The 22,675-nt window shown below is 36.8% G+C and overlaps 1 pseudogene; it reads right to left on the bottom strand.

Moving 5' to 3' along the window:
- LOC144372533 (broad substrate specificity ATP-binding cassette transporter ABCG2-like) overlaps window positions 1–8,932 on the bottom strand; it is a 39,593-nt pseudogene extending 30,661 nt beyond the window's left edge.
- Window positions 8,933–22,675: the final 13,743 nt, after the last annotated feature.

Genomic DNA, 22,675 nt, shown 5'->3' on the forward strand with positions numbered 1-22,675 from the left:
AAAGGACTGTGGAACTCACACAGATTATCAAAACAACCAAAACAGGAAAGCCAGAAAAGACATGTTTCAGTGAAGAATCCCAAGGCACTGCAGGAAACAGACATTGCAGGGGAAGCTGGTGACATGTGACTAGAGTCTAAGCACTGGATGGTTGAGAAGCCACCACTGTCAACTTCCTTACCTGAAGGCTGGTGTAGTGGAATGTCCTTGCCTCTTGGAATTTACACTGGGAAGAATTTACCAGAGATGGAGCATGAGGTCAGAAAAAAACTTACACAGGTGGAACATAGATGGAGGAAGAGGGGAGCAAATGCAGTAAAATAGAAGTTAGGGAATCCAGGTGAGGGAACTGGGAATTTTTTTTTCTTTAAACTTTTCTTGGAACTTTCCTGTCAGTTTGAAATAATGTTTTATAATTTTAAAGAAGATGTTAAAAAATTAATCTTAAAAATTTCTCCTATTACATTCCTGCCCGTCTCCTTTCTTGATAGAAATGAATGACTTTTTTTTCCCATTGTTCTACTTTTCCAGGCCCCACTTAGGATTCATAACAGGCCAAGTCCATTTCCTAAGCTGATCCAGTTGGTTCCACCTTCAAATAAGACCCAGAACCCATGCTTTTCTTACCACCTGACCACCAGCATCCTAGTAGGACAGGGCCTATTTCTGCAGCTATTTCTTGGTGTCCTTCATTCACCTTGGCCTCATTGTGCAGTCAATGCTGACACTCTCAAAATGTCCCTGGACCTTAGCAGCAGAAAATATGTCTCACAGGGGCCAATGAGGTCTATGTATTCTGTCCCAAGCCCAACTTTACTTTACATAATTTCTAATTGCCTGAATTGTGGCCTCTCCAAAACTGATATGTTAAAGTCCTAACACCCAGCACCTCAGAGTGTGGCTAAATCTGGAGAGTCTTTAAAGAAGTCACTAAGATTAAAGAAGGTCATTAAGTGGTGACTCATCTGACTGTGTCTATTGAAGGATCCAAGAAGAAACAAGTTGTAGACACCTCGATCTCAAATTCCAGCTTTTAGAGCTGGAAGAAAAGTAGTATCTGTTATTCAGCCCCCCAGCCTGTGGTCTTGTTATAAGAGTCTAGCAGCCAACCTGCACTGGGTTCTGTCCCTCTGGCCTCTCTAATGCTCCACACACATCAAGCATCAAGCATGCTGTGCCTCAGGGGCACCGGCTGCTCCTTCCAACCAGAACTCTCTGCTGACAGAAAGAGCAGGACTCACTCTGTCACAGGTCTCTTGTCACATACTTGTGGTCCTCCTTGACTATCCTGTTTTTTAAAACAATTCCTCACTCCCTTCATGGCCTTTCTTCCCCAAGTTGTTCATTAATTTTTCTTAATAACACTTCTTTGCTCCTTGACTATTTCTCTTTAAAAAGAAAGGAAAGAATTTTGCTTTTCACTTCTGAAACCCTGGCACCCTGAACCCCTGGTACATAGAAGTGATCCAACTGTAAATAAATAAAAGAACAATGTTCCTACAGTATTTACCTTTTCAGGAGCAAAAGTACAGTATTTGCTGTGCTTATATGTAAACCAGTTGTTGGTCGATCCAAGAATAAGATGGGAAGATCAGCAATCAGCTCCATTGCTATACTGGTCCTTTTTTTCTCTCCTCTAGATAAAACCTAAAACACAGATTATTACATTATCAACAAGAACCACTATGGTCACCACCATAGTGAATTAACTTCATTTGGTGGATTAACTTTATTCCTACAAGATACTTTTTCTCTATTACCCTCATTATTCTGAACAAGAAATAAATGGACACCTGAAAGAAGAGTTATAATAATTATGAGAGATGTTAACAATTGAGAAATCAAGGTGAAGAGTACTAGTAATTATATTAATTTCCATATAATTAACATAATAATAGATACATACTAAACATAATGTATAATATATAAATAATACAATGTACATATAATATATAACTATTATATTAATTACCTCAAATCACATCATTATAGTAATCAGACCATCTTGTCTAGATTTCTGTTATGTTCAAAATATCATAAAAACTAAAACTATATAAAATTATTTGATACTATTAGATTATGTTAATTATAAGAAATCAAAAACAGCCTTTACATATATTCCCCAGAAATCCAAGAAAGTAACTAAGGACAATGAAGAAAATGGTAAAGAACAGAGTTAAAAAAAAAAAGTACCAAACTGGAATGAGAAGATCAAATAAATAAAGAGAGCCAAAGAAAAGAAAATCAATACTCAGTAATAAAAAATAAGTAGCATCACAGGACTATTTTTCTAAATAAAACACTTCACATAAAGCCTATCAGCAAGTATAATAGGAAGCAGCAGCCAATAGGAGGCTCCACCCACATTCTTCATTTATTTAGGAGGGAAGATCGGTGGCTTCATTCAAAGACACTACATTCTAAAAAACTCATCATCACATACAGTTCCAAATATCTGCTCAGCAAACCCTCCACATGGAGTGGTAAACTGTAAAGTTCATTCATTCTCTCCATGATCCTGCAAACCCACAAAAGGTTGAGTTACTTAGTCCATTCTATTACTCTTGCCCACAAACATATTTCTCAAACCTAAGAGCCTGGTAGATGAGTCTGGAAATAAATATTGGCAGAAAAAATGGGAATGAGGAGAGGATGAGAAAAAAAACTGCCAAAGATAAGCTATAGAAAAAATTAGTAGCAATGCAAATTAGAAGTCAGTCCTACTGTGATCAAATATAATTCTGGAAGTCAAATTACAGACAAGTTATATATACAAAGAAATAATACCTGGAACTTGTCATTTATCAATTCCAGAAATATGCCTCAAAAAAGCCATGAAACAAAGGTCCCAGGGAGAAAGAAAAGAGCAGTGAAAGTCAGGAAGAGAAAAACAGGAAGAAGAAAAATTAGTGCAAAGACATCAAATGAGCCCTGACTACAGCAATGAGACCACACTCCACTCCAGGGATTCCACCATCTTTAAGATTGTTTCTCCAGCTTCATTTCCACCTTCACAATAGTTATGTAGTCATTTTTCTCATCATTACAGAAAACAGCCACTCATGTCATAAGAAACTTCTGATTAAGGTCACACTGTCCACACAGGGAGGCCTGCTTTCCTGGCTACAATTCTACCAGTTTTTTTCACTTTACCTTGGAATCAGCCACTCCACTTAGATCTAAATCCTCAATGACCTTGTTGATCCTCTAAATTTTTTCATGATTTGTCATAGTTATTGGAAGCCGAAGAGCTGCTGAGAACTGCAAATTTTCTCTCACTGTCATGGTGTTGATCAGGACATTATTCTGAAGGAAAATACAATTTTCATGAGACATACTGAATCTTTTTTAGACTATTCCTCTAGTATATGTAACTCAATAGATGAAAATAACAAACCCAAGAAAATGCTGTAGTTAATGCTGTGTTTTCAACTCTGCTAACTACAGAGACTCCATATACAGACAGCTGCAGAGCCCAGGGAGGAATTTCAACACCCATCTGAACATCCAAGTGGAGAACAGGGAAGTATGATATGACTACTGGCAGACACATTCAGTATGTTTTCAGGAAGGAAAAGAGGCACGGAGCACAAAAACATATCAGCAGACCCTTCTGAAAATGATACAAGTAGAATTGATATCCATGCCCTACATAGTTCATATTCCAGGTCCTCTCTGCCTTTCCATTTAACTCCACCCTCTTTCTAATAGGAAATTATGAGAAGCAGATGTAAGAAAAGTTGATTTTATGAGTATGTCACAAAATCAACTAGAAGCACAATAAACTGCAAACCAAGGCACTTCCCTATATAGAAACATATGAAACCTAAAAGTAAACCAACTAATACTTACTTGAACCACAAAACCTGAATAATATTTGAAATTGTCAGGTCGAGGTCCTCCATTGATCAAGAAATCTCTGGATAATCCACTTAGATCTTTCCTTGCAGCTAAAATGTTTAACAACCTACAAAAGGACAAACATGGTACAGCTTTTTTTTTCCCTTCAATACAGGCCATCTCTCTCAGCTACTGTTAGTTCAAATTCTGTTCAAGCTATGAAATTAACTAATTAAGAGATATATGACTTAACTAAAAGTTTGTACATATGTGTGTTTGTGTGTTTCTGTGTGTTTGTGTATGTGTATGTGTGTTTACATTCAAATCCTCACCTTCCTTTTCATTTGTACCATAAAAAAGCACAGAAATATAAAAGCAAGGCAAATTTGGCTTATCCTGCATAGACCTCCCAAAGGACCTTCCTGTCCATCTGACATTGGTGGATCCAACCCAGGAAATGTGCTCTTTTATCTAAATGTGTCTTGAATTATTCCTATGTTCCATCTCCCCACATTTAATATTATTCCCTTCTTATTCTTCCTCATTAGCTCATAATAGGTTCGACAGGTGTACCTCAACCACTTTATGATGCTGTATTAGTGAGACTGATAAAAGTTATTTCTAAAAGCCCACTGAAACTACAAAAAGAAAGCTGACTTATAATTTCTGTTATACTCACAAAGACTTGTTTTGACCTTTGGGTACCATAATGGCATTGAGACCAGGTTTCATGATTCCACTGAAACACAAAAGCAAAAATTAGTAATGATTCAATTTTAAACAAAGTTATATTAAATTAGGATCTATGTGAAATACACTTAAGGAAATTTCATGAAATTGCTTCAGATTCTCATTAACATCTCTTAATTATTTTTTTAAAAAAGAAGCAGGAAATTACTTACTGAAAATAGGTATATTCTGACTGAACAGAAGTTAGTTACATTCCTACCTGTGACTTTATGCTCACATAGTGTCAGTCATTTATATTAGACTTGCCCTTCCCCTTCCTTTCTTAATAGGAATATGATGGATGTCCTGGGAGTAGGGCAACAGACACCAGAATCTGGGAATACAGGATGGGAAGCAGTGAGAGAGTAGAGGGGAAAAGTTGTAGGCTGTGAAGAAGCTTATATGAGAAAATAAAAGAACTCAACAAATCAGTAATTATATTAAGACTATGAAGAGGCATTTTTTCACTGTTTTTAAATAGACTTTAAAAAAATACATTTTTAAACATGGAAAATGTGTGAAGAATCTACAGTGCTAGATTGGAATTGGTGCATTAATTAGAAGAAATAGGTTTTAATCTACACAATAGTTATAGAAGAGTATAGATGGAAGGGTGCTGAGGAACCAGCTGCTATCCACCACTCCACTTACCCCTCCTGGACAGAACCACAACCTCATGCACTTGCATAAGGGATTCAGTTTTATTTTTTTAAACAAAGTTTTATATATATATATATATATATATATATATATATATATACATATATATATATGTACATATATATATACACACAAACACACACACACACACACACACGTGTGTGTGTGTGTACCCATGTTCATGTATATATATATTCTTTAGGCATGTCCACTGAGGTGGTTTAATTCTAATGACACATGAATAGCAATGAGCATTCTAAACACTCAGATGATGGTTTATAAATACCATTCTCCACAATTCCACAGAATAAACATCAGCTGATTCTGGCCTAGGGTCAGTGCACAGTTTGGAAATTTTTTTTTGTAATAGGATTAAACCTAGGGACTCATACATGATAAACAAGCACTCTATATTTGAGCTACAGCTTCAGCCTTTTTAAAATTTTACTTTGATACAGGGTCTTTCTAAATTGTCCAGTCTGGACTTGAATTGTGATTCTCCTGTTTTGGTGTCCTGAATAACTAGGATTACAGGTATATGCCTCAACATTAAAAGTGTATGGAACTTCTAGCTATAACAAGAAAATACTCAAAGAATGAAAGAATAAGTCAAAACAGTGAAGGAGGAAGGGAACTCAAATAGAATGGTCTCCCACTGACTAAGTTCAGACCAACAGAAGTATCAAGATAAATAACAATAATAATACATTACAACTAAGTGTTATTGAAAGAGGAATCCTTGACTATTGTCAATAGAGTAAATTAAAGAGGAAATGGTAAAGTGAAGCTTTTTCCTCTTAGTTTCATGCAAATTATGAGATAATGGAAATAAATCACCCTTTGGTAACTATCATATTTTCTGATCCAGACAGGAGTCATGAATGGGAGCTGAAGCTGGTGAGTTGGGATATAATAAAAAGCAAGATTCTGGATTAATGTCAGAGCACCACCCTTCACAATAGTAATGAAGTGCAAAGAGGAAAATGGTGACACTGTGGTGAAATTTGGCAGACAAATGCATGACCAGGTGATCAATTTTAACATCACCTGAAGTGGGATGGAATTAGAAGGTACCAGTCTGGATGAGCCTGAAGAAACATGATGTGGTGAGGAGCACAGTGATGGGCAGCCCTCAGAACCACTCCTACCTTCATTCTGAGGATACCTGTCTCCTCATCTGCTGCCAGACAACAAATGAGTGATGACACAGGAGAGGGTCCTTCTTTCTAGAAAGTAAGGCTGAAAGAGCTAGGGATAGAAAATGATCATGTGAATGGTCTGCTCTCAAATGATTCCCAAAATACACTAGTAAAGATGGATGAAAAAGGAGACACAGTAGGGCCAGGCTCAGTGGCATGCGCCTGTTATCCCAGTGGCTTGGGAGGTGGAGGCTGGAGGATGTCAAGTTCAAAGCCAGTTTCAGCAATTTACTGAGGCACTAAGCAATTCAGTGAGACTCTGTCGCTAACAAAATACAACATAAGGCTAGGGATGTGGCTCAATGGTCAAGTGCCCCTGAGTTCATTCCCCAGTACCCCGCCCCCCAAGAAAGAGACACAATGATGGGAGTAAACAGTGGAATGTAAACAGGTAAGGAGTCTAGTGAAAGGATTATGTTCATGCAGGTTTATGTTTGAAATCATTTAAAAAATAATCATTAATCTGAAAATTTCCCAAAGAGAAGAATGAATTTTCCTCACCATTATAGAATATTCATAAATCTTCAGGAATGGATAATTTTTTCCCATAGTTATTAAACATTGGTAAGGAAAAGTTCAAAGGCTGTGTATGAAGACAAACTAAGCTTAAGGGAAAGTTTTTCATGAGGTATGAAAATCTTTTCAATTCTCAAAGTCAAATTTGGTTTAACTTCTTCTTACAAAAGGAAAGCAAGAAAGTATCCAAAGGAAAATCGAGATTCTCACCACATTTCTTGGAATATACTTACTGTTTTGAACGGTGACTTGTGCTATCAAATACAAATAAAAAATAATATGAGTAACTCTTCCTCCATCCAATAGCCTACTAACCTGAAGTGAGCAGACAGGAGAAAGATCTGAAACACAACAACCAAAAATGGGTGTCCTTTCCCACAGATACTTACACCAGAAACACGAGAAATAACAGTCCCCAAAATTGTAAAAATTGAAAGAATTTCAAGATTTGACTGCACTGTTATTAGCCTAAGAGCACAAAACCATTACCCCTGTCCTTTGCTGAGAGGCACAACACTGAGCCTTAAGCACAACAAGAAGTCTTGAGCAGAGGTGACACTTAGGGTATCCCATCACTAGTCTACTTGGAGGAAAAGATAATCTAGAGGTGTTTGGGAGTGTGGCTCAGTGGTAGCAAGAAGGCTCACTGTGCACAAGGCCAAGGGCTTGATTCCAAAGACCAAAGTGGGCAGGGGCAGGTAAATGTACCCTCACATGAAGAATGCACTTTATATGTATTTAGCCTACACATATTCAAATCAAATTACCTTTTACCTCTTTCAACAAAATCTGAAAGTACAAATATTTTCTTGATTATCTCACAAAACTCTTGTCAGCTTTTCATAAGTCAATTCTATCCAATCATTAACAAAGGATAAAAACTTTAGATCCACTATTCCTATTCTTATTCACCTGGTCAGGATTTCTTAACCAACACTAGAGAGACAAGAAGCAGGCATGACAGCAGGTATTGCCAGAGAAGAGCTACAATCCTGCACAGAGCCCCTGAGCTCAGCCCATGAACCCTCAGATCCTCACCATTTTTCTCTCAGGCACACCCCAATACTGTCTACCCAACCCTGTCACTTCCTTGTCTTCTGAAAGATATTAGGCACTAATGACAGTAAAGACCACAGATGCATACAAAATGTCAAGAAAACAGGTCAAAAACTGATTTTATATAGAGCTACAACCATACCAGGACTCTTATAACCACTTTCCCAGCCTTGAAGAGTCAGAAAAAGTTGCTTGCTTACACTAGGAGTAGTTATTTCCTCTAGTGAAAAACAAAACAAAACAAAACAAAAAAAAAAAAAAAAAAAAAAAACCAAGAAACAAGTGTTGCCAGGGCAAATCAAAATTCATTTCCCCTCATGATTATCTCACAAAACTCTTGTCAGCTTTTTATTAGTCAATTCTATCTAATCATTAGAGGGAAGCGCAGTTCTCTAGCAATCAGACAAACATTAACAACCCTAATGGCCAGCATCTGTGAGCTCATATAGATACAAGTAGCCAGAGGTTCCAAACTCACTGCCACATTATGACACATTAATTGCACAGTCATAAAAACAAACAAAACACGATGCAGTTCATAAATTCTCTTCAAAGTTTAAACTACCTGATAACTGATTCAATCATATCAGTCCTTGTTTAGCCTAAAGGAAAGAAAGCATGCATCTATGTCTCTACAAAACTTGTACTCAAATGCTCACAGCAGTCTATTGGTAGTAAGCAAAGCCTATAGGTCAATAAAGTGAACTTTTAAAAAATTCATGCACATACCTGATATTTGATAGTATTTCTTTCTCAACCATTCTTCGTTGGAGCAGAGAGCCACTCTTCACTTATACTCGATAGCAGATATTATGAAAACTCAACATTGCTCCTTGGGTAATTGTCTCCTGGTCACCAGCGATCATCTCAGGGAGGTCATTGGTGTGTCTTTGTAGCATTGGGATAACAACCTGGTCATTACTGGAAGACATCTTCAGAGGTTTTGCCTTTCTGTGGGGGGAAAAGTAATAGTAAGTTGATATTCCATATAAATGAGATTGTAAACTCTAGATACCAATTCATTGAAAACAAGATGGTTTTAAACTGTGCTGCAGTGAGTAAATTCTTTTCCAATGGACCACCTGCATCACTATGATAAGAATAACCTTAGAACCTAAAATGAGAGACAGATGAAACTTTAAATGCTTGTACTCAAATTAGATGTCAGATAAATTCCAATAAGCAAATAGTTGAGTATGAAAATTACCTACAACTCATAAAGGAGAAAAAAGACAAGTGAGCCAGGTACATTGGCACATACACATCTGTAAGCCCAGTGAATCTGAAGGCTGAGGCAGGAGGATTGCAATCTCAGAGGTCAACCTGGGCAACTTAGCAAGACCCTGTCTCAAAAGAAATATAAATGTATCTCAGTGGTACAGAACCCTTGGGTTCAATTCCCAGTACTTAAAAAAAAAAAAAAAAGGTAAGGACTGCTCCTGACTTCAAAAAGCATATTATGATACAGCTTCAGTTCTGGGACAGCCTACATGAGCATCATAATATCCCCTGTACTTTTTTTAATGTTGGAAGTGTTCATAGTGTTGTTACCAAAAAGGGCTTAGACAAGCAGACAGAGACAGGAGAATTCTCTGTATTTAGAGTCTAGACTTCACATATCTGGTTATTATGTACTTTCAGTCAAGTAAGAAGGTAATCTACAATATTGTTTACAATGCAACAGATTTCATTACTAGGAAAACATTTAAATTCTAGGAAGATATCAAATTAAGTATAAAAATGATTAAGTTAATTAAACCAATAGTTAAGCAGATCAAGACTTGAAAACAAAAACTGAAAAAATAAGTCAAAATTAAGAATTCAAGCCATAAGTGGTTGTCCATACCTACAGTCCTAGCTATATGATTAGGCTGAGGCATGATCATCATGAATTCCAGGTAGCACTGGTAGTACAGTGAGACTGTCTCTTATAAGGAAAATAAGGGACTGTGGAAGTGTTGCATGGTGGTAGAGTGCATGTTTGAGACCATGAGTTTGACCCCAGTACAGGGGAAAAAACATTAAGCATTCAATAGTTGAGTTTAGCTACAGTTTAAATAATGACAGTGGAAGAGAATTAGTAGAGTTTACTGAATTGAAGAGAATTAATAAACTTTAGTTTTCTGAATTGAAGAGAATTACATAAAAGAGGATAAGGAACACAGGACATAATAGGAAGAGCCTGATCTACATGTAACTAGAGATGTGGGAGAGGAGGGGAAAATGAAGCAGCATCAGCCATTAAAAAAGTACTGGCCATAGTCTGGAGGTTGAAGCAGGCAGACTGCATGTAAGGGCAAGACCACAATTTTAAAGTTTAATATGTTGGAGGCAACAGCAACTTCAGAATCCATATGAAAGATCTTTGTCATTTCCATTCCTTGACTTTCTCTCCTTTAATGATCTTGTCCTCCCTACTCTGCTTCACTATGCCTATTTCTGGTCCCCCTTGTTTAAACAATATCACATCAGTACCACAAAACAAAGAACTGGTAACTCTGGTCCCCTTTGTTTTCCAGTATAGTTATATTGATTAAAATTCCTTTACTGCTTTTTGACATTACTTTTTCTGCCAGTTTTTACAGACTAGTGGCTGGACCTAAGTTTCTGGGACTCCACCACATTGGACCTCTGGCCTAGGACTTCAGAAACAATACTTAAAGCAAGCAAAATTACAACTATGATATTTACAACTACGACAAGCCATTTCAAGAAGTACACTTAGAACGTACACTGTTGCATGCATTATGGAAACACTGAGAGGGCTCTTCCATTGCCAATCCTCAGTCTCCTCTGCATCATTGTGTGACACACATGAAAGACACAGCCCTCAAAAGTAAACGCCAGATAAAGCTTCTCTGAAGAGACACAGTGTTATCCCCTTTATTGTCACTAAACTGTGTGACAGACCATTCTGTATTCATTATGGCCTCCTTGGTGTAACATAATTATTAAGTGCAGAGGGACCTTGGGTCAGCCCATGTCCATTGTAACGTGCTCCCTCATGGCAGCTTTCTACTCTAGGTTGTGTATGATTTTGTAAACATCATATTTATGCTCACTTCAAATGCTTCAAGGATGCTTAATGACAATAAATGCAGAAACAGATTTTGCACGCTTGTGTAATTTAATACACCTTGTTTCAAAAAGAATGTGTTTCCTAAGAGAATTCCTGTATAATACCCAGGACCTGGAATAAAGATGCCCAATATACATTTGTTACTATGAATCTCTATACATTTCTGAAAAAATAATCAGCAATTACATTTCCATTATTAGGTAAGAAAATAAAACAAGGTACTATTATAGATACACAACAAGCTGATATATTTACAACTTAATTTTTTGGTCATATATTTGAACATTTTTAGCATTATTTTTATATGTATTGTAAAAGGCTGGTTAATTTTTAAAGTTAATTATTAAAACTTAACCACTCACAGAATAATTACAAAAGGAAATTCAATAATTCTTTAACAAACCACCCAAACTTGGAGTTAAACTTCATTTCCTGTGAATTAAAAAAGACCCAATATATTAGTCAATGCCTTTAAAATATGTATGTGAACAAAATTCTCCTACGCCTTTAGGAACTCCTAAGCTCAGTAAATTTATGTCCATTCAATATCAATTCCATTCATCTTCACACACTTGGAGACACATAAGGATTTTACCTTAACCAACCTGCAAAAACTCACTATAATCAACTGCTCCACCACATCATTTTCTGAAAATCCATTCTGAATCGTCAGTTTGTATTTCATAGCCATTTTCAAATGAAACTGCCAGGTTCTGCACATATAATAAGGACTTAAGACTCTCCACTTGAGCCTACGAATATCCAGTTGACAAGTAAAAGAAGGATTAAAATCTTGGAATCTCTGGATCCATGTTACATCTGTCTCCTTTACTCTCAGTCACCTTGGATTCTGGAAATGACAGACCTGACCAATAAACCCCCTTGTGATGAGTGGAAACTACCCCTGCACACACCATGCAAAACACACATACACATACAACTAGGAAATGCCAGCTTTCTTATCTCCACCAGTTTCCTAACCACACCAACTGTGAGAATGATCACTCATGCCATAGTTTGACAAAAGCTGCCTAACTATGGATACTTCTATGTAGTTCCCCTTGTCTTAATAATCTAGAAGTTCATATCAATGCCCCCAAATACAGGGTCTGGAAACACTGGTCTACTTCCCAATATACCTATACTGATTAAACCTCATTTCCGCTTTTCACCATTACTCTTTCATTTGATTTTGAGACAAGGGACAGAACTGATTGCTAACTCCTCCCCTCCCCACCCCCATTTCATCATGCCTCTGGACTATGACTCTGGTTAACAAAAACTCCCATCATCTCACTTGAGCAGCATGCTTGCTATTTTTTAAAAAATCACAATATAAACCAACTTTCCTGCCAAACAAATTTGCCCAAGTTGTGTGTGCTCAGAGGCAGGGCAGTTAACACGTCTTGACTCAAACATTGAGAGGAGTCAGCTGGATTTTTCAAACAGGTCCAAAGAAACAGCTTCCTCTTAATATGATGCCAATCATTTTCTGCTGTGCTGTTGAATTCCTGAAGAGCTTTCCCCAAATACCCCTGGCTCCTTTCCAGGCTGCCTCCTTCCTGCAGTCTGGGACCACCATGAAAAATATGACCCCTTAAAATTAAGAGCATAGAAATTCTGAGTGGGGAAATGAGACTGGCCCACCTCCCCTTAAAAGAGGGTCAAATGCTCCTCAGCAACAGGTACAAGTGAATAAACACAAAGACCCTTACTTTTTTTCAAGGAATCAGCCTAACACTTCGTCAGAGCCATGTCTCCCTCTGACTCCCCAGACAGCCTCCCAACGTATTCGCTTGGGGTTTTACCCACAAGCCAAGTCCAGTGGGGGGTTTCGAGGCTCCCCATCCCCCAGAGTTCTGGGGACGTGGTCTGTGCAGATCCTGGACCACGCCCACAGCCACCACAGAGACCTTCACAGGACCCAGAGGTCCCCAGTGAATCTGCTGTCTTGGGGTCAGCCACTCACCATAGGAGGCGCCTGGGAAGGTGCGGGCCGCCCAGCTCAGTGCTGCGGGTGGGGAGGAAGTGGTGTGGAAGAGGCTTCGCCATACCGGGATCCGGCTTCAGGGCTGGGGCGCCGGCGGCTGCCTCCCAAGAGCTGGCTCCCCAAAGCCCAGACAGTAAAACGAAAGAGGAAGGGGTGATGCTGCTACCAGGAAGCAGTAAGTAAGCATCAGGGGGCCCGAGAGCCCAGGTTCTGGGAGAGTGTCCCAAGATAAGGAGAGGAAGCCCTGCTGGTTGAAATAAGCCCTCACAGGGAGGGAGGAAGGGGTGCTGTCATGCAAGCTGCAGGGCTGACACTTGCTGTTGGCAACATGGAACACCTCCCTCTTCTTCACCAGTACTTCTCATTGACTAATGTACAGAACTTTTCCTGCAAGTTGGTGAGGAATACATCCAATTATTAGTTTAAACCTACTAATCCTTTGATTTATGTGTGGAACTTCAGTTTTACAGAATTCCTGCTAATATTTGTCCTAATTTCTTTATTTTTTTCCTTTGAGGCAATGAGGATCGAACTCGGGGCTTTGAGAATCCTAGGCAAGCTGTCTATCTGTGAGCAACATTTTCAGCCCTCTTTAAGTTTTATTTTGAGATAGGAACTTGCTAAGTTGCCTACACTGGCCTAGAATTGCAATCCTACCTCAGCCTCCTGGATAGTTATGATCATTGGTGAGGGCCATGGTGGCCAGCTCAGTGTGTCCTTATTTTATGTCCACCATAGACTTGTTAGAATACATTCCAGCATGGAGCAAGCAAGGAATTTATGTTTCCTGTGCAAAGTGACAGCTTCATTAAGGCCTGATACTTGAGCCAAAGACATCTTGGTTCTACTATCTACATCTAGTATAGTGACATGTTATAGCAATTTCATATCCTTATTGGCCCATGGGTAATCATGGGAAAAAAGTTGATTTCTAATGGCTTAAGTTTATATGTTATGCTTGTTTATCCTTTTGTTAATTAATTTTCAGAATTTATGGTTTTAAAATGCTTCTTGGTTATGTTATTTGTGGTTTGTTTTCTATTTGGGGGGATATGCTCATTTTTTTTTTCTTTTTCTTTCATTCTTATTTTTGTTTGTTTTAAATTTAGAGCAACAGAAATTCATTGTCTTGAACTTCTGGAACTAGAAGTCCAAATAAAGTGAAGGTAGGGTTATGTTCCCTCTAAAACTGTAGGGATCCTTCCTTGCCTCCATGTCACTCCCAGTGATTGCTAGCAACTCTTGGTCTCTTTGGCATGGAACTGTATCACTCAAATTCTCTGTCTTCATGTAGAACTCTTCCTGTCTCTGTCTTCACTAGGTGCTCTCCCTGCCTCTGTCTTTAAGTGGACAACCTATTATAAGCACACCTGTCCAGCTAAGTTTTAATTTTATGGATATACTGTATTTCTCTTCTTGGCTTAGCATAGTACCAAGTTTTGTAAATATTCCAGAGATACCTAAAGAAGAAACTAAGTGATCTCTTTTGATAGTAGAGACTGAATATCCCTTATTAGAAATACCTGAGACTAGAAGTGTTTCAGACTTTCGACTTTTTTAGATGTTGGTCTGTTTGCATACATATACTGTGATATTTGGGGGATGTGATACAAGTTCATATAATCTTTGCATGAATGTAATTTATACAATATCAATGTACAACATCTTAATAATTTCATGGATAAAACAAAATTATATTGCGTGGAAATTTCCATTTGTAGTATTATACCTGCCCCTCAAAGAGTTTCAGATTTTGGAACAATTTCAGATTTAGGGACATGCATCTTGTATGAAGTTAGATGTGTATATAGTATGTCACATATTCATTTTAAACCCTTCATATGTATAGGTCATTTTTGTCTACTTTCTCTGTCAAAGATTGAGATATGTAGGGTTAAGTTTCCAACTACAATGTAATTTTCCTATTGCTCTTCATATACAATCTGGTATTGTTTTATATATATTAAAGCTCTGTTATTCCATATATAAAATTCATGATAATTAAATTATGTGTGTGAACCATTTATCCATATTAAATAACTTTTGTTAGATTCCATAGTCAACCTATTGAGTATAAGACTCCTTTACCCCTTTTAAGAAGCATTTCCTTCTCATATATTTTCTCAAAATTCCATTTGTCTTTAATTTTACTTTGAGGGGTCTTATACAAATTCTAAGGTGATTTTTTTTAATTTTTAACCAATATTTGGAAACTCTGTCATCAGTAAAATTTTAAATCATTTTTATTTATACTTTAGCCAGATTTCTATCACCTTAGTTCTTTTTTTATACTTTTACATAATTTTTATTAATTTCTTTTCTTAATTTTAATTCTTTTATTAATTTCTTTTCTTTGTTCTTTCATTCATGCCATGCAATTTACACAGAGATATGAATTTATTTGTTTTTAATATTTGTATCACCATTTCCCCAACAATATTAAGAATACAATGGTATCTATTAACTATTTTGAAATAATACACCATGTTTTAAAGGCAGCTTTTGGTAGTTTACATACTGATAGTTTGATGCTCTGTGTCTTATGTTTTGTTCTGGCTTAGTTTTTGGAAAATTAGGGGTTGGTACAGGATTGCAATAAAAGAAGAAAATATGTGCACATGGATACATATGTGTCCTTTAGCTGATGTATTGTAATATTCACTTTTCCTTTCTGGTCCTCACTTCAGGTTCTCTGTTCCATGTGGCAGCTGTGTCCTTCACAATTCATTTCATTTAGTGAGAGTGAGTGCCACCTTCCAAGTCTTTTGAATATGCTGATTTCTCCATTGGTAATGAAAGGAGAAGTGATGCAACTGTCACATCCCAGTTGCATTTTAAAGTGTACAAATGCTTTCATATACATTTCTTTAGCTGGGCTTCACAAAACCTCTAGATAATATTATGCTCACTTTCTTGAAAATAGAAATCAAACTCAGGATAGTTAATAGCTGTCCAAAATCCCAAGACACGAAGCCTCAGAATCATGAATCTCAGAGTCAGACAGGATGGAGCAAAGATGAAACACTGACTCAAATTGTCTGACACTAAATCCAGGGGTCATTTACATTCCAGTTACATAGAATTATGATGTAGCTGACTTCTGAAGTGTGTAGAATTGGCACTCAAATACAGCTGAGACAGCCCAGGATTTAGGGAAGGTGAGAAACTAAGTTTATGTTTGCTCATTAAAGATGTTTCAATAATCATTGAAAGCTGAAAGGCTTTGTTTCTCTGGCTGTCCAGCAGGGGGTGCTTTACAACCAAGGAGATCTGTTGCTTATCTCTTACTGTACAAAACCAATATAAAGTTTCCAAGAATTTCAAAAGTGAAAGTCAATATTGGGTTTGGAACTCAACAGGAAAATAAAGGAGGTACATTTTTTAAATTAGTAGCTAAGATACCTATATTTACTTATTATGCATAACTATACCATTATTTAGAATTCAAATATTTTAAGTAATTTTTCAAAATTCCTAAAGATAAACTGCAAACCCACAAGTGAGAAAATAGCAGAATGCTCTATATTAATCTATCCAAAGCACCTTCTACTTTTATATTAGTTGAAAGAAATTAACTTGTTTAGGTGTTTTAGGAAACTTCACTCCCTATACTTTCATGTCAGCTTTGTCCCATCAATTGGCTCAGAATCCACAGAAGGCCTCTGCAGACTGTATCATATCTGTGTCCATCTCTATATTGGAAATGCTCAGACAGCTTGTTCCCTGGGGAAATTATGAGCTCCTTTTCTGGAAGGATAAATAGGCTCTTGTTAATCTTCATGTTCAATACCTGTTCCATGAATATGAATGTTAGAATTCTACACCCTTAACTAGGGCCCAATACAGTTCTAGGTATGGCAGGTCATGTAGCTCTAGAAGATGACTGTTCTTGTCCTACCAACTTTGATTTATAGCATAACGGGTGAGGGCATCTTACTAGGGTATCTGAAAATTATTCCTAATCCTTCTGATATATTACACAAGTGGCATATAAGATAGATAGATAGATAGATATTTATTGCTATTAACAAATGTGGGTTTTTAATGTCTTGGTCACGAAGAAAAGGATCTATGTGACCTGACATCATAATTTCAGCAAAGCTTAGAAGGTGATTCTCTCTTCCGTGCCCTACCAGAGTCAACAATATCAGGAGGACCACCTTGAGACTTATCGAGAGCTTGTTTAACTATACTTATATATCATGTTTTCACCCTCCATGAATCAGTTGATGCACTGTGGTTGATACTATATTTTGGCTATTTTGAATAGTGCTGCAATAATGGGAGTGCAGAGATCTTTTGAATATACTGATTTCATTTCCTTATACATTTTAGTGATGTTGCTAGCACATATGGTATTTCCACTTTTAGTTTGTTAGGGAATCTCCAAATAAAGTATAGTTATATAAAGTTTGAATTGGAGAGGCAAAATTTTTCTGGTTTAAAATCTCTATTTCTCAAATGTATATTTGTGATTTTAAATTTATATTGACACATATGCGTATTTGAAGGATTTCTCTGTTTTTTTTTTTTTTGTGTGTGTGTGTGTGCTCTTTGGTAAATATACTTCCAATGTCTAGTATATTAAGAAAGAATTATTATCCAAAGTACATGTATGAAGACACAAATTGGTGTGAATATATTTGTATACAACCAGAGATGTGAAAAATTGTGCTCTATATGTGCAATAAAAATTGTAATTCATTCTGCTGTCGCATATAAATTTTTAAAATCAATAAAACAAAATAAAGAATGCTTGTTCCTTTTTAGATTGTGACAGTAGCACCAGGTCACTGAAGCAGGGAAGGATAACACAAATGGAGCAAGAGAGAAACACAGTGGACCAATTGGCATGGGAACACCTGTAGAACAGAAAGGCAGTCTGAGCTTAGATGATTTAGAGGTGGCACAGTGAGCAGTATGTGAAATGTTGTCCATGTTTCTCAACTTGTGAGCAGAAAGCTGAAGCAGGGAGCAGTCTTGTGGGGCTCATGCTGGATCATGCTGTGGGAAACCTGGGAGATCATAGCAAATATTGTCTCATTGTGCCAGCTAGCACATACTATGTGGCCTGAATGTGATTAAAACAGAGATGATTGCATACAGGGGAATTCAGGTCAGGGATTCAGAGGGGAGTGAAACTCTCTTTCCCTTTATGGCTGGTGCTCGCACGACCATCTGGAGAGTGTTGGGAACTGAACAGGTGGATTTGACTACATTCAGGGAGACTTGGATATTTATGGGTGGTAAAATGTACAAGACCTGCCTTTCCTCTTTCAATCAAGGCAATTGGTTAGCCCACAGTATGTGTTGAAATTTTGGGAAGCCCCTGAGGTTCAGATAACCAGCAGAAATCAACCTGTGCCCACCCCTAGAGATGTGTTGATCTAATCTCTATGCAGTAGAAAACAGCCAACAATTTCCACAGATCCTAGATGTCAGTCATTGGAACTTCCTGCATCAACCCTGCCCTACAATTGTAATCAATCTAATATGTCCAGACAGAACTCCAATAGAGAGTACTTCCCATTGTATCCTACCTCATGCTGGTAAACAATGAAGCTGACAGCCATTTCAGTCAATTTCTGTTCCCAACACTCCTGCCAGCCACTTGGTAAGCAATACAAAAGAAGGAAGGGTTTAATATCCCAAGCACTTGCCAACTCTAAGGGGTGAATAGCCCAAGAAGAAATAGATCATATCAGAATCTCTGGAACACTATGAAGACAATTCTAATAGGAAAGTTTATAGCCATGTGTGTCCACATAAAATAATCATAAATGTCCCAAATAAACAACCTAATAATGCATCACAAGATATAGAAAACCAAGAATAAACAAATTATAAAATGAGTAGAATTGATAACATAATTAACATCAGAGTCAAAATTAATACAATACAGAATAAAGAAGATACAAAGAATCAATGAAACGAATGGTTAGTTTTCTGAAAAGATAATCCAGACTAATAAATGCTTAATCAAACTAACCAAAAGAAAGACAAGACCCAAATTTATAAAATGAAAGAAAAGGGATATCACTTAGACATCTTGGAAATCCAGAAGATTATTAAGCAATATTTTGAAAATCTTTAAATCAATAAATTGGAAAATGTAGGAAAAAATAGATATATTTGTAGATGTATGCCTCCCTCCCCCCAAAAAAACTGCACTTAGAGGATATAAAAAATGCAGACAGAACAAAAGCAAGTAATGTAATTGAATTAAGGACAGTAACATAAAGACTTCCAACACAGAGAAGGCCATGATGACAGGAATTCTCTGAAAATTCTACCAGTATTTTAAGTTAAGTACTACTGCCAATACTCCTCAAACTATTACATGAAATAGAAGGGGTACAACACTTCCAAATTCATTCTAGTATCACCCTGATTTATAAACCACAGGACATATTCAGGAAGGAAATCTACAAACCAATGTCCTTGTAGAAAAAAAACTGATATAAAATCTAATCAAATAATATAAATTGCATTCAACAGCACATTAAAAAGGTTTTACATCAAGACAAAGTTGATTTTATTCCAATGATTCAAAGATGGTTTAACTTATGCAAATCAATAAATTTAATTCATCACAAAAACTTAATTAAGCAGCTGGAATTGTGCTTCAGTGGTAGAACGCTTGCCTGGCTGATGTGAGGCTCTGGGTTTGATCCTCAGCACTGCATATAAATAAATAGATAGAAAAAAAGCATTTATAAAGAAAAATATTTTTAAATATGTATATAATTAAGGACAAAATCACATAATCATCTCAATATGTGCTTTGGGTTTCTCATACACAAGTTTTATAATGTTGAGCTAAGTTATTTCTATCCCTAGTTTCTTCAGATTTCTTAACATAAATGCATAACTACATTTAGTTAGTCTTTTTATACATTTATTGAGATTATCATATTACTTTTGTCCTTAATTCTATTTATTTGATAAATTGTATTTATTGATTTTCGCATGTTGAACAATACTTGCATCCCTACAGTGAAACCCACTTGATTATGGTGTAGTATCTTCTGAATATGTTTCTGAAAACAGTTTGCTAATATTGTATTAAATTAGGTTTTTGGTATCAATGTTCAATAGGGATATTAATCTGTACTTTCCTTGTAACATCTTTTCCTATTTTTGGCATCAGGTGATATGGCTTCAAAGAGTGAATTTGGGGGTCTTCTTTATCTTTCTATTTTATGGAATCATTCAAGAAGAATTGACATGAGTTCTTTAAAACACTGGTACAATTCAGCTCAGAATTCATCTGGTCCTGGGCTTTTCTATTACTACTTCAATAGTTTTGCTTGAGATTGGTCTGTTTAGGTTTTTTTATATCCTCCTAGTAGGATACAAAAATTATGGTAGGTCCTATGTGTCTAGTAATTTATCAATATTTTCTAGATTCTCCAATTTAGTGGAGTATGTGTTTCCAAAATACTACTTAATAATCCTCTGAATTTCAGAGATATCTGTGGTAATATCTCAGTTTTCTTGTCTCATTTTATTAATTTGGATATTCTCTTTCCTTGTTTTGATTAATTTGGCTAATCAAAACAAGGAAACAGATAACCAGGTTGCCAACTAGAGCAGCCTGGAACTGAAGCCATTTGAAATAGTTCTTAGCTTCCCTTCTCTGCAGTATAAATCAGAATAGAATGTGAAGTACTGTCCACAGGGGTTTAGTCCAGACAGACTAGATTGATGTACACCTAGGGTGGAGCTGAGCAAATTTCTAAGTGGGAATTTCCAATTTTCAGAGTTAAGCTCTGATCAGACCTTTGAAATTTTGTCAGGTGCTATCTCCTAGGACCAAGCAGATTTCTATCTCTGCTGAGTGTCTCAATCTCAGAGGCCTCTTGAGAACTCCACTCACAGGATGAGATAACCAAATTTCTACAACTCTTACAGACTTCACCACCCATGAACATGGCCTTCCCAGGCTCAGTTCCTATTGTAATCATGCCTGCCTGTTTAGCTTCCCAACTCTGTTCAGCTGGTTACATAAACCAGCCGGATTCAGAGGGAAAATGAGCCACATTCCCCTCCATATCCCTAACCTGAGTCCCCTTGGGAACAATATTCTCTAGGCCTGTTTCAATCCCACTCTAATGGACGCACCCTAGGCCACACTGTAGGTCCTTGCCAGCACAGTATTGCAATATTTGCTATGACCTGGGTTCCTGTTCCATGCTGCAACAGGACATCTTCAAGATGGCTGCCTGCCTCAGCTCTTCCAGTTGAGAAACAGAGCACTTTTAAACACCAGCTCTGGGAGTTTGGCTAAGGTCAGACTGCTTTTGTGTTCCACAGGTTTTCTCATGCTGAATTTGTGTGCCTCACTTCTGTCTTTCTGTTTGTGTTTTCCCTCCACTCTGTGGGGAACTCGTGCTGCTGCCACCACTGCTTTGGCTCTAATGCATGCTTTCTTGTCCTCTGTTACAAGAAACAAAATTTCTGGATTTTTATGATTCTATGACTTTCCAGTATCAAATTTCAGTGAATTCCTTTTGTCACAGAGCTTTTTGAGGAGCAGAACTCCTGCTTCTTGAATCCCAAGCTATGGAGCAACTAAAAAGTGCAACTCTCTTCTAATCCACCATCTTTGATCTCTCTCTGGCATGATTCCAGACTCATTCTTATATTAAAATTTCACTCCTTTTTATGGCTGAAAAATATGCCATTATATGTCTATACCACTGGGTTTTTCCAATCTTTTTTTTATGTCTTCCCTCTTTACAGTTCTTCAAATTCAAATTTTAACATGACCGTGAGTCTGCCATGACTGTCTAGAGGTGGCAAAGTTATTTCCAGTTAATATTCCACACCTTCTATGCTCAGGTTGCTGACTTCAGTGTTTATATAATTAAGAAGAAAATATTTAATGTGAGATCATGTCCTTTTCAAGGATGAGGAAATATTCATGATTGCCACTTGGTGGCAATTTTTAACTATGAAATGTTAAAAATTGTCACTCAAAATGGGACCCACAAACGCAAAGAAGTCAATCCATTATTAAATGTTGGTGTCTATGCAACCTGCCCTTGCACATTGAGATATAATGAAACAGCTATAGAAAACCAGCACTATTCCATAGACCAAGGTCTTTTTAGCACCTAGTTTGGACTGGAGTCTCTGAAAAGACATCCCTGTATAGTTTCATTTCTGTTGAAAATTGTTGTCATATACTTAGAAATTAAACTTATTTAATAAGAGAAAAGATGTTTCTAATATTTTAGACAAAACTTAGAACTCCTTTTATCTTTTTTTCGAAGTTCTCATACCTGCAAAAAACAAAACAAAACAAAAGAAAACTAGCCAGCATCAGGTTTCTGTCCCTTGTATGAAGGAGTGAGTAGTTAGTAAAGGAGAGGACTCCTATGATAATTGATTGATAGGGTTTTTTGTGTATGTGGGCAGAATTATCTCTAGTTAATTGCTGTTTGATAAAAGACAGAAATTGAAATGATTTATGAAAACCTGACCCTGGAAATACAAATTCACTTTTATCTCACTTTGAGTGAATGAAAATATTAGATTTTTGAACATATGCAATTCTGGCAATTCTTTAAAAATTTTTGTTTTTCTTTTAAGAAATTTAAA

Source organism: Ictidomys tridecemlineatus, unplaced genomic scaffold (genome assembly GCF_052094955.1).
Source record: "Ictidomys tridecemlineatus isolate mIctTri1 unplaced genomic scaffold, mIctTri1.hap1 Scaffold_1191, whole genome shotgun sequence".
Taxonomy (NCBI): Eukaryota; Metazoa; Chordata; class Mammalia; order Rodentia; family Sciuridae; genus Ictidomys; species Ictidomys tridecemlineatus.